Source organism: Chiloscyllium plagiosum, chromosome 8 (genome assembly GCF_004010195.1).
Source record: "Chiloscyllium plagiosum isolate BGI_BamShark_2017 chromosome 8, ASM401019v2, whole genome shotgun sequence".
In the NCBI taxonomy this organism is placed as follows: Eukaryota; Metazoa; Chordata; class Chondrichthyes; order Orectolobiformes; family Hemiscylliidae; genus Chiloscyllium; species Chiloscyllium plagiosum.
The window spans coordinates 42,645,346-42,658,003 of NC_057717.1; the positions used below are offsets into that span (position 1 = coordinate 42,645,346).

Sequence of the window (12,658 nt, forward strand, 5' to 3'; positions counted from 1 at the left end):
AATTAGGAAAGTCTCTCAATCAAAGGGTACCTTTTCATATGAAACATACTCAGAGTAAAAGAAGACAACGACGACCCAGGGAGATCGCCCGCCAGAAGCAGAAAGACACAAAAGACACGAGTCACTGTGCGGGTTTGAAATTAAATTGAGGTACTTTTAATAAGTGTCTGATTGAAATAACGTATAGTTATAGAGCTGGAGGCAGATAATAAGCAGTGAAGAGAAAGGGAGAGCTTAGATTTATGAATAATTGTTTAATATTCACATTTCGAGTTAAAAATAAATTGATGCTATTTTCGAAAAATAGTGGAATGTGTGAGTTTTCTGTCATTCAGACTTTAACAGATTATGTGGGGAGGTGAACTTTTCTGGGTGTTTGGTTTAACTAACAGAGGGGGTCACCGTCATGTTGTAACAAAAGAAACATGACAAAGAACAGGACAGCACAGGAACGGGCCCTTCAGCCCAGAATGTTGTGCTGAATGTGACACCAAATTAAACTCATCCTTTCTGCCTATCTTTGTTCCATATCCTTGCATGTTCACATGCTCACCCAAAAACCCCTTAAACACCCCTCTCATATCTGCCTCCTCCACCATCCCTGGCAGCATGTTCCAGATTCCGACCACTCTCTGTGGAAAACATATTACCCCTCACATCTCCTTTGAGCTCTCCCCCTATCACCTTAAGTGCACATTCCCTCGTAAAGATATTTCAACTCTGGGTAAAACATTTTGACCGTCAACCTTGTGCATCTCATGGTGCTGCGCTGACCGTCCCTAATTCGGTCATTCTTTACCAAATGCGCATAAATCCTATCCGTAAGAATTCTGTCCAAAGCTTCCCAACCACTGAAGTGAGACTCACCAGGCTATAATTTTCTGGATTGTCCCTATTTCCCTTCTTGAAGAGAGGAACACCATAAGCTACTCACCAGTCCTCTGCGACCTTTCCAGTGGCGAGCGATGACTCAAAAATCTTGGCCAGGGCCCAAAAAATCTCCGGTCTTGCCTTTCTCAATAACCTGGGGTAGCTCCCATCGCGCCCTCGGGATTAATCCACTTTAATGCTCTTCAATAAATCTTACGCTTCTATCTCGCCCTCAAAAATGCACAAGCACATTAGCATGCTCCACACAAATCTCATTATCCTCTATATCCTTTTCCTGGGTGAATGCCGATGCAAAGTAATTATTAAGGATCTCGTCCACTTCCATTGACTTCTAGCACAAGTTCTTTCCTTTAGTCCTTTAGTCTTGACTGGCCCGGCTTTCCTCCTAGGAGATTTACTGATATTGCCTGGAATGAAAGAGAAGGAAGGCCTTACACGGAAAGGCTGAGGGAATGGAGGCTGTTTTAGTTGGAAAGAAGAAGATCGAGAGGTGACTTAATTGCCTGCAACAGTAGTAGAATCGCCGACGCAAAGGGTATTTAAAAGGGCATTGGACATATATATGGGTAATATTGGAAGAGTGTAGGTTAGATAGGCATCAGATTATTTTCCCAGGTCGGTGCAACATTGAGGGCCAAAAGGCCTGTACTGCGCTGTAACGATCCATGTTCACATCCTCTTGTGGGTAATTATCTCCAGAACGATTTAGGATGCTCTTTAACCCTACTTGCGAAGGGCATGCCCCTCCTTGCTCTGCTCATTCCCTGTTCCGGTTCCTTCCAGCTTTTGTTTTTTACATTCCTCACATGCCACGTCCAATTCTAGTTTCCCAAACCTGGGATAGGCTTGTTTTTTTTTCCCTTTTGACTAAATTCCCAGCCTCCCTCGTTATCCAAGGGGCCCTTATATTGCCAACCTTATCCCTCCTCCCTCCTGGAACATGCTGGTTGTGAAATCCAATCAGCAGACCTTTAACTAACTCCCATGTGCCCAATCTGGAATTGTTTGATGACAGCTCCTCCCAATTAACACTCCCTAGCTCCTGCCTAATACTGACATCATTTGCAATCCCACAATTTAGAAACATCCCAGTTATTCGTAGCTGCCTTAAAAAAAACTTAAGTAGTGATCACTGTTTCCAAAATGGTCTCCCACTGAAAGGTCAGTCACCTGGCCAGGCTCATTCAGCAATATAAGGTCCACTATGGCCCCTCTCCCTCCTTTATATTACTATTTCAAGAAACCCTCTTGGATACACTTAACAAACTCTGCACCGTCTCAGCCTCTTGCTCTAAAGTAGTGCCAGCAAATGGTGGGGAAGTTAAAGTCACTGTGAGAACTCTGTTGTTATTGCGTCTTTCTCGAGTTCAGATAGGGGTTAGATAGGGGTTTTCAATAGGGTTGACCATGAGAATCTTTTTCCACGTATGGAGTCAGCTATTACGAGGAATTCCTGAAGAAGGGCTCATGCCGAAAACGTCGATTCTCCTGCTCCTTGGATGCTGCCTGACCTGCTGCGCTTTTCCAGCAACATCTCCAGCATCTGCAGTCCTCACTTTCTCCCATTCTAGGTTAAACCCTTCCCTTGTAGCAGGAGTGAGCCTCCCTGTGAGGATATTGGTTCCCTTCTAGTTCAGGTTACCCCTGCTCCAGAAGAGGTCCCAATAATTCAAGATCCTGAAACTCTCCCCCTGTACCAGCTCTTCAGCCATGCATTCATCTATGCTATCTTTCAATTCCTTGTCTCACAAGCACATGGGACTAGTGGTAATGCAGCGATTACTACCCTCAAGGTCCTACTTTTCAGTCGTTCTCTACTTCCTGTGCTTATTCCTCCGGAGCTCATCCCTCTTTCTACACGTGTCGTGGGTAGCAATGTGCACCATGACCTTGGCCTCCCATTCTCCCAATTCAGAATTTCATGCAAATACTCAGAGATATCCTTGGCCCAGGTATCAGGGAGACAACACCCCATCCTGGAGTCTTGCACGCAGCCACAGTAACACCTGTCTAAGCCCCCAACTAGTGGCTCTCTTCCTATTTTCGCTCCCTTGGAGTTTGCCCGACCTTGTTCAACAGCAGAGTCAGTTATAGAGTCCTACAGCACGGAGACAGGCCCTAGGGGCCAGACTGATCCCTGGCAACCATAATGTCCATCCATGGCAACCCCATTTGCCACCCAATTCCCCATATCCTTCTAATCCAGGTATTTGTCCAAATGCTTTTTAAATGTTGTTAATGTACCTGCCTCAGCCACTTCCACTGACAGCTCATTCCGTATGAGAATCAGCATCTGCGTAAAAACGTTGCTGCTATCGTTGCCTTTTATTCTTTCCCCTCTAACCATAAACTGATGCCCTCTAGTCCTCGAATCTTCAACCCTGGGAAAAAGACTGAATGCACTTACCCTATCCATGCCTCTCATGATCATATACATTTCTATAAGATCTCCCTTATGTCTCCTATGCTCTGAAGAAAAATGTTCCAGCTTGTCCAACCTCTCCCGATAACCTAGGCCATTGAGTTGTGGTGCTATAGACCTGGCTACCGCTGTTCTACTCCCCTGAGAAGCTATCAATGCACCAGCTCTCTCTCCTTAAACATCCCGCATCCAACCCCATCTTTGTCCCCTGTACGATGCTCAGTGTCCTGCTATTGCTCCAACCCAACCACGTGGACACCCACCTACCTGAAGGAACCTGGATGCTTGGACAGGACAAGATCATGGGTGTATTTAAACGCAATGAATGGAATTCTGAAATTATATTTGGACTGAATGTAATGTTGAGCAGCGTGAAATGGAGGTGGATGACTTACGTGACATGCTGTAAGGATACTGGCAGTAGAATCTGAGGTGATCATGAGTATATAGAGGTAGAATGTGGGAGAGAAGCTGGGACTGTATTGGAGTAGTCATGGTGAGAGGGAACAAATGCTGGATGGAGTGTTTCAACAGCTGACGGCCTGACACTGAGGTGAGCCATCGGAAACTGAGCAAGTGGCCACCATCTAATAGGACAGAGAAACTGATCCATCAACCTGAAACTGACTGACCTCGTGGCTGTCAATAAATCCACTACAAGTGAATGGAAACATCGCTCAGAGCCTGTTTCTGTGACATTCAACACAACCAGGAAATGGAAAGTGAATAATTAGCTGAAAACAAGGCCACTGCTCTGTTAGAGTCAGAATCATTCTATGTTCAGTCACTGAATATTCTAACCTGCAGAAAGGAATCTCCCACAATCACAGCAGAAGGAGAAAACTAGCTTGGCAGAGACAGAATGAAGCCACCATCTGCATCACAACAGCTCAGAACAAAGAGGCTGAATTCTCAACCAACTGACAAGCAATACAGATACTTTCAGAGTTACAGATCGAGTTCAGAATTATTCAGGAAACAGACTTACCAGATACACTGGTCGGTGGTGTGTGCCAGAAATCCATGAAATAGCTTTGTGATGTGCTGTTTTTTCGTTGAGAAATGATTCTTTGTTTTCGCTAAGAAGAACAGATACATAGTTCACTGATCACGAGATTTACAGACAAAGGAAACCTGATCAAGGACTCACAGGTCAATTACACTGTTAGTGACAGTCCATCGCACACAACAACAGTCTGTTACACAGACAACAGAACAGATTCTAGTTTAACAGAGACACTCTCACAATGAACATCTGCTGCTTTAATAAAAATGTTACCTTTTTGAAGAAAAGGAACATATCACCAATACAGCGAAACCTTTAAACTGCCCGATGTAACTGCAGAGTTTTTAACCAATTCAGTGATCATTGTTTCTATGTATTTTGTGGACTTGCTGGACTAAGGGCCTGTTTCCACACTGGAGGGATACTATTCAATACAATTGTCAATATGTCCCACAGCAGGATAGGTAAGGCCCGAGGGGAGTCTGTACCGTGAGGGGTTGTGTCCCACAGCAGGATGGATAGGGCCCGAGGGGAGTCTGTACCGGGCAGTGGTTGTTTCCCACAGCAGGATGGATAAGACCCGAGGGGAGCCTGTACCGGACAGTGGTTGTGTCCCACAGCAGGATGGGTAAGGCCCGAGGGGACTCTGTACCAGGCAGGGGTTGCGTCGCACAGCAGGATAGATAAGGCCGAGGGGAGTCTGTACTGGGGACGGGTTGTATCCCACAGCAGGATGGTTAGAGCCTGAGGGGAGTCTGTTGTGGGGAGGTGTTGTGTCCCACAGCAGGATGGGTAATGCCTGAGGGGAGTCTGTACTGAGGAGGGGTTGTGTCCCACAGCAGGATAGGTAAGGCCCCAGGGGAGACTGCACCAGGGAGGGCTTGTGTCCCACAGCAGAATGGGTAAGACCTGAGGGGAGTCCAACCCGTAGAGGGGTTGTGTCCCACAACAGGACGGGTAAGGCTCGAGGGGAGTCTGTACCAGGCAGGGGTTGTGCCCCACAGCAGGATGGTTAAGGCCAGTCAAGAGTTTGTACGGGGGAGGGGTTGTGTCCCAAGACAGGAAGGGTGAGGCCCGAGGGTACTCTATACCAGGGTGGGTATGCGACCCAAAGCAGGACAGGTAAGGCTCAAGGGTAGACTGTTCCGGGGAGGGGTTGTGTCCCACAGCCAGACGGTTAAGGCCCGAGGGGAGTCTGTACCTCGGAGGGGTTGTGTCGCACAGCAGTATGGGTTAGGCCCAAGGGGAGTCTTCACCACGAGGGGCTGTGTCCCACAGCTGGATGGGGAAGGCCCAAGGGGAGTCTTCACTGCGAGGGGCTGTGTCCCACAGCAGGTTGAGTAAGGCCCGAGGGAACTTTGTACCGGGAAGCAGCTGCGTCCCACAGCAGGATGGGGAAGGCTAGAGGGGTGTCTGTACCGGGAAATGGTCGTGTCCCACAGCAGGATGGGCATGGACTTGGACAAGTCTGGACACGGGATGGGTAATGTCTGAGGGAAATCTGTACGGGAAGGCATTGTGTCCCACGTTAGGGTGGGTGAGGCCGGATGGGAATCTGTACAGGGGAGAGTGTGTCCCACAGCAGGATGGGTAAGGCACGAGGGTACTCTATACCAGGTTGGGTATGCGACCCAAAGCAGGACATGTAAGGCTCAAGGAAGTCTGTACCGGGGAGGGGTTTTGTCCCACAGCCAGATGGTTAAGGCCCGAGGGGAGTCTGTACCTCGGAGAGGATGTGTCCCATAGCAGGATGGGTAAGACACGAGGGGACTCTACACCGGGGAGTGGCTGTGTCCCACAGCAGGATAGGTAAGACTCAAGGGGAGACTTTACCGGGGAGGGGTTGTGTCCCACGGCTGGAAGGGTGAGGTCCGAGAGTACTCTGAACCAGGGAGGGTATGCGACCCAAAGCAGGACAGGTAAGGCTCAAGGGTAGACTATACGGGGGAGGGGTTGTGTCGCACAGCAGGATGGGTAAGGCCCGAGGGGACTCTGTACCAGGGAGGTGCTGTGTCCCACAGCAGGATGGTTAAGGCCAGAGAGTAATCTGTACCGGGGAAGGCATGCGTCCCAAAGTAGGATGGGTAAAGCTCAAGGGTAGACTTTACCGGGGAGGAGTTCGGTCCCACAGCAAGATGGGTAAGGCCTGAGGACAGTCTGTACTGGGGACGGAATGTGTTGCACGGAAGGATGGGTAAGGCCAGATGGAAAACTGTACCCAAGTGGGGTTGTGTCCAACAGCAGGGTGGGCAAGGCTCAAGATTAGACTTTACCAGGGAGGAGTTCAGTCACACAGCAGGATGGGTAAAGCCTAAGGGTTGTCTGTATCAGGGAGGTGTTGTGTCCCGCAGCAGAATGGGTAAGTCCCGAAGGGAGTCTGTACCGGGGAGGAGTTCAGTCCCGCAGCAGAGTGGGTAAGGCCCGAGGGCCATCTGTACAGGTGAGGGATTGTGTCCCACTTCAGGATGGTTAAGGCCTAAAGGGCAGTCTGCACCGCAGAGCGGTTGTGTCCCACAGCAGGATGGGTATGACACAAGGGGAGTCTGTACCTGGGAGGGGTTGTGTCCCACTTCAGGATGGGTAAGGCCTGAAAGATTCAGTACTGGAGCGAAATTGTTTCCCACAGCAGGATGGATAATGTCCGAGGGGAGTCTATGTTGGGGAGGGGTTGTGTCCCACAGCAGAATGGGTAAGGCCTGAGGAGTGACCGAGAGCAAAGATTTACTTAGGGAGCTGAGGGGCAACATTTTCCACAGAGGACGGTTCATATACGGAATGGACTGCCAGTGGCACATGGGAGAAACAAGAACAATTACAACATGGAAAACACATTTGGGCAAGTACATGGAGAGGACGAGGTTTGAAGGGCCATGGGCCAAACGCAGGGAAATGCAACTCATTCAGTTCAGGAAACCTGGTCAGCATTGGTGACTTCGGCCAGAGAGTCATGCAGCACAGAAACAGAACCCAAGTCTTGGGTTATTGGGGGAGTGGACTATCGTGACAAGGCATGTTGTCGAGACCGAAGTAAGTTAGAGAGATATGGATGGTAGTATGGACTGGAGCAGGTTTCAAATGTGTGAAGGGATTGGTAAGAGGGGAGGAAAGTACAGAGATAGGAACTGTTTTTGGTATTAGAATGATTGAAGACACTGATCCACAAGACAAGCCATACATGCAGTGTGGGAGAAGGAACATTCCCATACAGCATTCCGACACTCTCGTGGAAGGCCTGCTTTCCCCTCTTTTGCTCACTAAGACAGCACAGGATTGGATTGATAACTGTGACACTCCCGATGTTGTCTTAGTACAACAAAACTTGCAGTAAAGGCGGTGACTGAACCTGGGGTGTGTTTGTACTGTGCTCCCCCTCCAGCACTATAGCTATGTCATGTCCTGTTAGCTGATGTTTGCAGCCCTCTGCTCTATGAACTGAGAGTGATCTTACCTCACTGCAGGATTTATTGAAGGCTCCAGATCTCCTTGCCCTGCGTCTCTCTGGCTGACAAACCATCTTCAATGAGGGATGGATGAGACACCCAGCAGCTGGGAAGTCTATTATGTCAGGACCTTCCTGAGTACCGACAGACAGATAGACAGAATGTGAAATTAGACTGATGCAGTGAGGGCTACACATGTCAAATGGCACTGAGTCCCACAGAAATCTGGAACATCCCAGTCTCCATCGTCAATCTGGAGTGAAGAATTCTGTTTGCTCAGGATCTGGAGTAGCTGCAAGGGCGAGGGACACTGACAGAGGCAACAATTAGACCCACACAGTGAGGGATACCACATGGAGAGTTACTAAGTAATATGACCAGAGTGCAAGATCAAACAATTGTGCAGGAAGAAAGGGTTTTGATTCATGTTGCACTGGGATGCGCAACCTGTGAGCAGGCGAAGAGATAGCCTAGGGGCATTATTGTGAGACAATTTATCCAGAAACTCAACAAATGTGCTCTGGACAAAGGTTCAAATCCCACAATTGCAAATGATTGATTGTGAATTAAATGCTTCAAAAAAGATGTAATTAAAAACTTGTAAGTGAGTATTAAACAATTGCTGATGTTAAGAAAAATCCACCGAGTGCAAACATGTCTTTAGTGAAGTAATCTAAGGTGGGTCTTTCCTCCGATTGTCCGAGACCTCGGTAGCCCCGCTCTCCTGCACATGGACCTTCTCAAGATGGCGACTCTGAGGCCCACGCTCCCTCTTCCCTCAAACAAATGGCAGCCGTGACCCTCCTTATCCGGGCCTGGAGAGTCTTTTTGGAGTTTTTTCACCTATATCCGCGACTTGTGAATTCTCTCCGCTCCTTTTTCCCAGCGAGGCTCCCACACGCCGCTTTCTGAAACCGATCATAGCCGAACCCGGACAAAGCTGCTCCATGTCTCGCCGTGTCCTGGTTAATGTGACACTGCGCATGCGTCGGAGGTTATCAGTGAGTTTATACAGAATAATCATAACTGCACAGACTCACGGGAGAAATATTAGACATTAATTATTGCTCTGTCGAGTTACAGTCATTGAGATGGTTAATATGCAAATATATTGTTTCGTCCAACTTAAACATACCGGTCAGGTATGTAAATTATCAATCGTTCTGGGAGTTTGAAAATAAGTTTGTTACTCGAGTTGTGTAAATCGATTGGAAATATGTACATTGTCAGATTTACATCTTAACTATTTCTTTCAAACCTCACATTGTTTTATGAGAGGGGTTTAATGCTCCACTTTCTCGTGACAATGACTAATCCTGCAAAGCAGTTTGCTTTCTGAACAATCCTGAAGCGTTCACTCCCGAGAATGCATTGGGCCCACTCCGCACACACCATGGTTGGAGGACCGGCCGCTGCTTGGTCCTCCAGTCCCTGCCCTTCCTCCCAATTGCAGAGTTGATTCAGGTGCGACTCAACAGCTAAGCAACAGAAACATTCTGGAGCAAGGGAAGTTGGAGTCGATGCCTTATGATGCAGTGAAAATATCACGAATCTGGGACCGAGAGGCCGGCGTTCAATTCACAGATGGTGCAGGTGTGTGTAAAAACAACTGTGAACAGGTTCATGTGGGAAAATAAGGAAAGCCAGGAACCGAGTAAAAACAATAGAAAACGCATATAATGTGCTGGTGCTCTGAATACTCAGATGATTTTAATGTTTACCAAGATTGTCAGGGTCCCAATACAGTCTGTTCCACTCCTCCTTGTGCGGATATACCACGATTGTGGTGTAAAGTGTTGTGGTGGGATATAAAGGTGCTTTTCTGGAACTCCCTCGGTTTTGGAGTTGAAAATAGATGAGAAGGAGTAGGGGTTTTTGCACGGAATTACCTGTTCCCTCCTGTTGCAGCATCTCATTATTGCCCTGACTCTACCTCCTACATGTTTAGTAGAGATCACTGTCATTTCGAAAGCCCACAATACAAGACACATCACTCTGTTTAAGACAACAGAAATCTCTTTTCGCACTATAGTCATGACATGCATGGACCTGTTGCAGTGCTTCAAACTCCATGAGGCAGCCATACTCTCTATGACAGACAGACTGAGTTTGGAACCTCCTCTGTCCTTAAGACTTTATGCACTGCTTGGTGTCTTCCATTTCCCCTTTGCACGTTCCCTTTCCAACCCACTCCACCTGCATCACTCCACAGTTTGAGCTGACAAGGCCAGAAGTCTGTAGAATAGCCTCCCTAACCTTCTCTATCCTCCTTTTAGGATGTATTTTAAAATCATTCTCTTTAATCAACGTTTTGATCATCCATGAAGTGCCTTAGGAGATTTGCCATTGTGAAAGATTCCATACAATGCAAGTAGTTGTTGCTATTGCCATACATTAGGAGAAACAGGAATTATGCATTCAAAATTCTAACAAGAAAGTCACTGATAGGCGTAATGTATAGGCCATCAAGTAATTACTTCATATTAGCATGGGCAATAAACAAATAAATAAGTAATACCTGTAAAAATGGTACAGCTATTATCGTGGGTGATTCTAATCTACATGTAGATTGGTAAAACCAGCTCAGTTAAGGTAGCCTTGAGGAGTTCATTAAGTGTATCCATGATAGTTTTCTTGAACAGTTTGAAATGGAACTGACAAGGGAGCAAGCTAACCAAGATCTGGCCCTGTGCAATGAGGCAGGAATAATTAATGACTTCAGAGTTACGGATCCCCTGGGAAGAAGCGGTCACCATATGGTTGAATTAGAATACATATAGAGATTGTGAAGATAAAATTTAATAACTGGGTCCTTTACTTGAATACTGGGGACTACAATAGAATGAGAGAGAATCTGGATAAAGTAGACTGTAAACAAAAATTTTAAGGTGGGAAGTTGTGAAGCAGTGGAAGATTTTCAAAGATATTTTACAAAGTGCTCAGCAAAGGTATATTCCAGTGAAAAGGAAGGACTGTACGAAAAGGCATACTCGGCAATGGGTATCTGAGGAAAGTGATCAAATTAGACCATAAGACCATAAGACCGAGGAGTGGAAGTAAGGCAATTCGGCCCATTGAGTCCACAAAGCCATTTAATCATGGCTGATGGGCATTTCAACTTCACTTAACCGCATTCTCCCTGTAGCCCTTAATTCCTTGTGACATCAAAAATTTATCAATCTCTTCCTTGAAGACATTTAGCGTACCAGCATCCAATGCACTCCGTGGCAATGAATTCCACAGGCCCACCACTCTCTGGCTGAAGAAATGTCTCCGCTCTTCTGTTCTGAATTTACCCCCTCTAATTCTAAGGCTGTGCCCACTGGTCCGAGAATCCTCGCCGAATGAAAACAAATTCCTAGCGTCCACCCTTTCCAAGCCATGTATTATCTTGTAAGTTTCTATTAAATCTCCCTTTAAGCTTCGAAACTCCAATGAATACAATCCCAGGATCCTCAGCCGTTCATAGTATGTTAGACCTACCATTCCAGGGATCATCCGTGTGAATCTCCGCTGGACACGCTCCAGTGCCAGTATGTCCTTCCTGAGGTGTGGGGACCAAAATTGGATATAGTACTCCAAATGGGGCCTAACCAGAGCTTTTTAAAGTCTCAGTAGCAAATCGCTGCTTTTATATTCCAATCCTCTTGAGATAAATGACAACATTGCATTCGCTTTCTTAATCACTGATTCAACCTGCATGTTTATCTTTAGAGAATCGTCTACTAGCACTCCCAGATCCCTTTCTACTTTGCTTTATGAATGTTCTCACCGTTTAGAAAGTAGTCCATGCTTGTATTCTTTTTTTTTTCCAAAGTGTATTACCTCGCATTTGCTCACATTGAATTCCATCAGCCATTTCCTGGACCACTCTTCCAAACTGTCTAGATCCTTCTCCAGCCTCCCCACTTCCTCCGTACTACCTGCCTGTCCACCTAACTTCGTATCATCAGCACACTTCGTTAGAATGCCCCCAGTCCCTTCATCTAGATCATTAATATATAACGTGACCATGCAGGTAACCATGCCTGGGATCCAATCAACAAGTCCAGCAGTAACTTTAGTGCAATTGCCGAATGGGCAGACTGTTCAAGTCCAAGGAGTTATCCAAGCAGCTCAGTCCTCAGTCATACAGTCCCCTCAATTTCAGACTGTTCAGATCTCTACTATAACTGAAAGTGAGGACTCCCAGGAATCTGTGGATAGCATGACTGATTCTCAAACGTAGAGAAATTCTATCGAGACGGCCTTCATACAGAATGAACTTGCTTCTGATCCTCCCAGTGTGCCAAGAAATCGATGAGGAGAAATCAGAAGAAGAGTCTGTCTCAACCATTACTATAATGACAATGCAGACACCCATCTATCAGACTAGCAGCGGACAATACATTGCTATTACACAGGGGGGAGCAATTCAGCTGGCCAAAAATGGTACAGATGGAGTGCAAGGACTCCAGACACTAACAATGACCAACGCAGCTACAGTCAAGGTTGGGGCAGCCATTATACAGTATGCACAGAGCCCTGATGCACAGCAAATCTTTGTGCGGGGCAGAACCTTGACAGAAAGTGTCCCATTGTGCAGACACAGCATGGATTCATGAAGGGCAGGTCATGCTTAACCAATCTTTTGGAATTCTATGAAGACATTTTAAGCAAGCTGGACAACGGGGACCCCGTGGATGTGGTGTAGCTGGATTTCCAAAAAAAAAATCAACAAGGTGCTGTGCAAGAGGCTGTTGCATAATATAAGGGTGCATAGTGTAAGGGGTAGAAGACTAGTTGACTAATAGGAAGCAAAGTGTGGGGATAAATAAGTATTATTCTGGCTGGCAATCATTGACAAGTAGTGTGCCTCAGGGATTGGTGTTGGGACTGCAATTATTTACAATTGATACA

At 46.7% G+C, this 12,658-nt stretch overlaps 1 pseudogene; it reads left to right on the forward strand.

Moving 5' to 3' along the window:
* The first annotated feature begins 11,780 nt into the window (after positions 1-11,780).
* On the forward strand, positions 11,781-12,363 carry LOC122552338 (annotated as a pseudogene).
* The last annotated feature ends 295 nt before the right edge of the window (positions 12,364-12,658 follow it).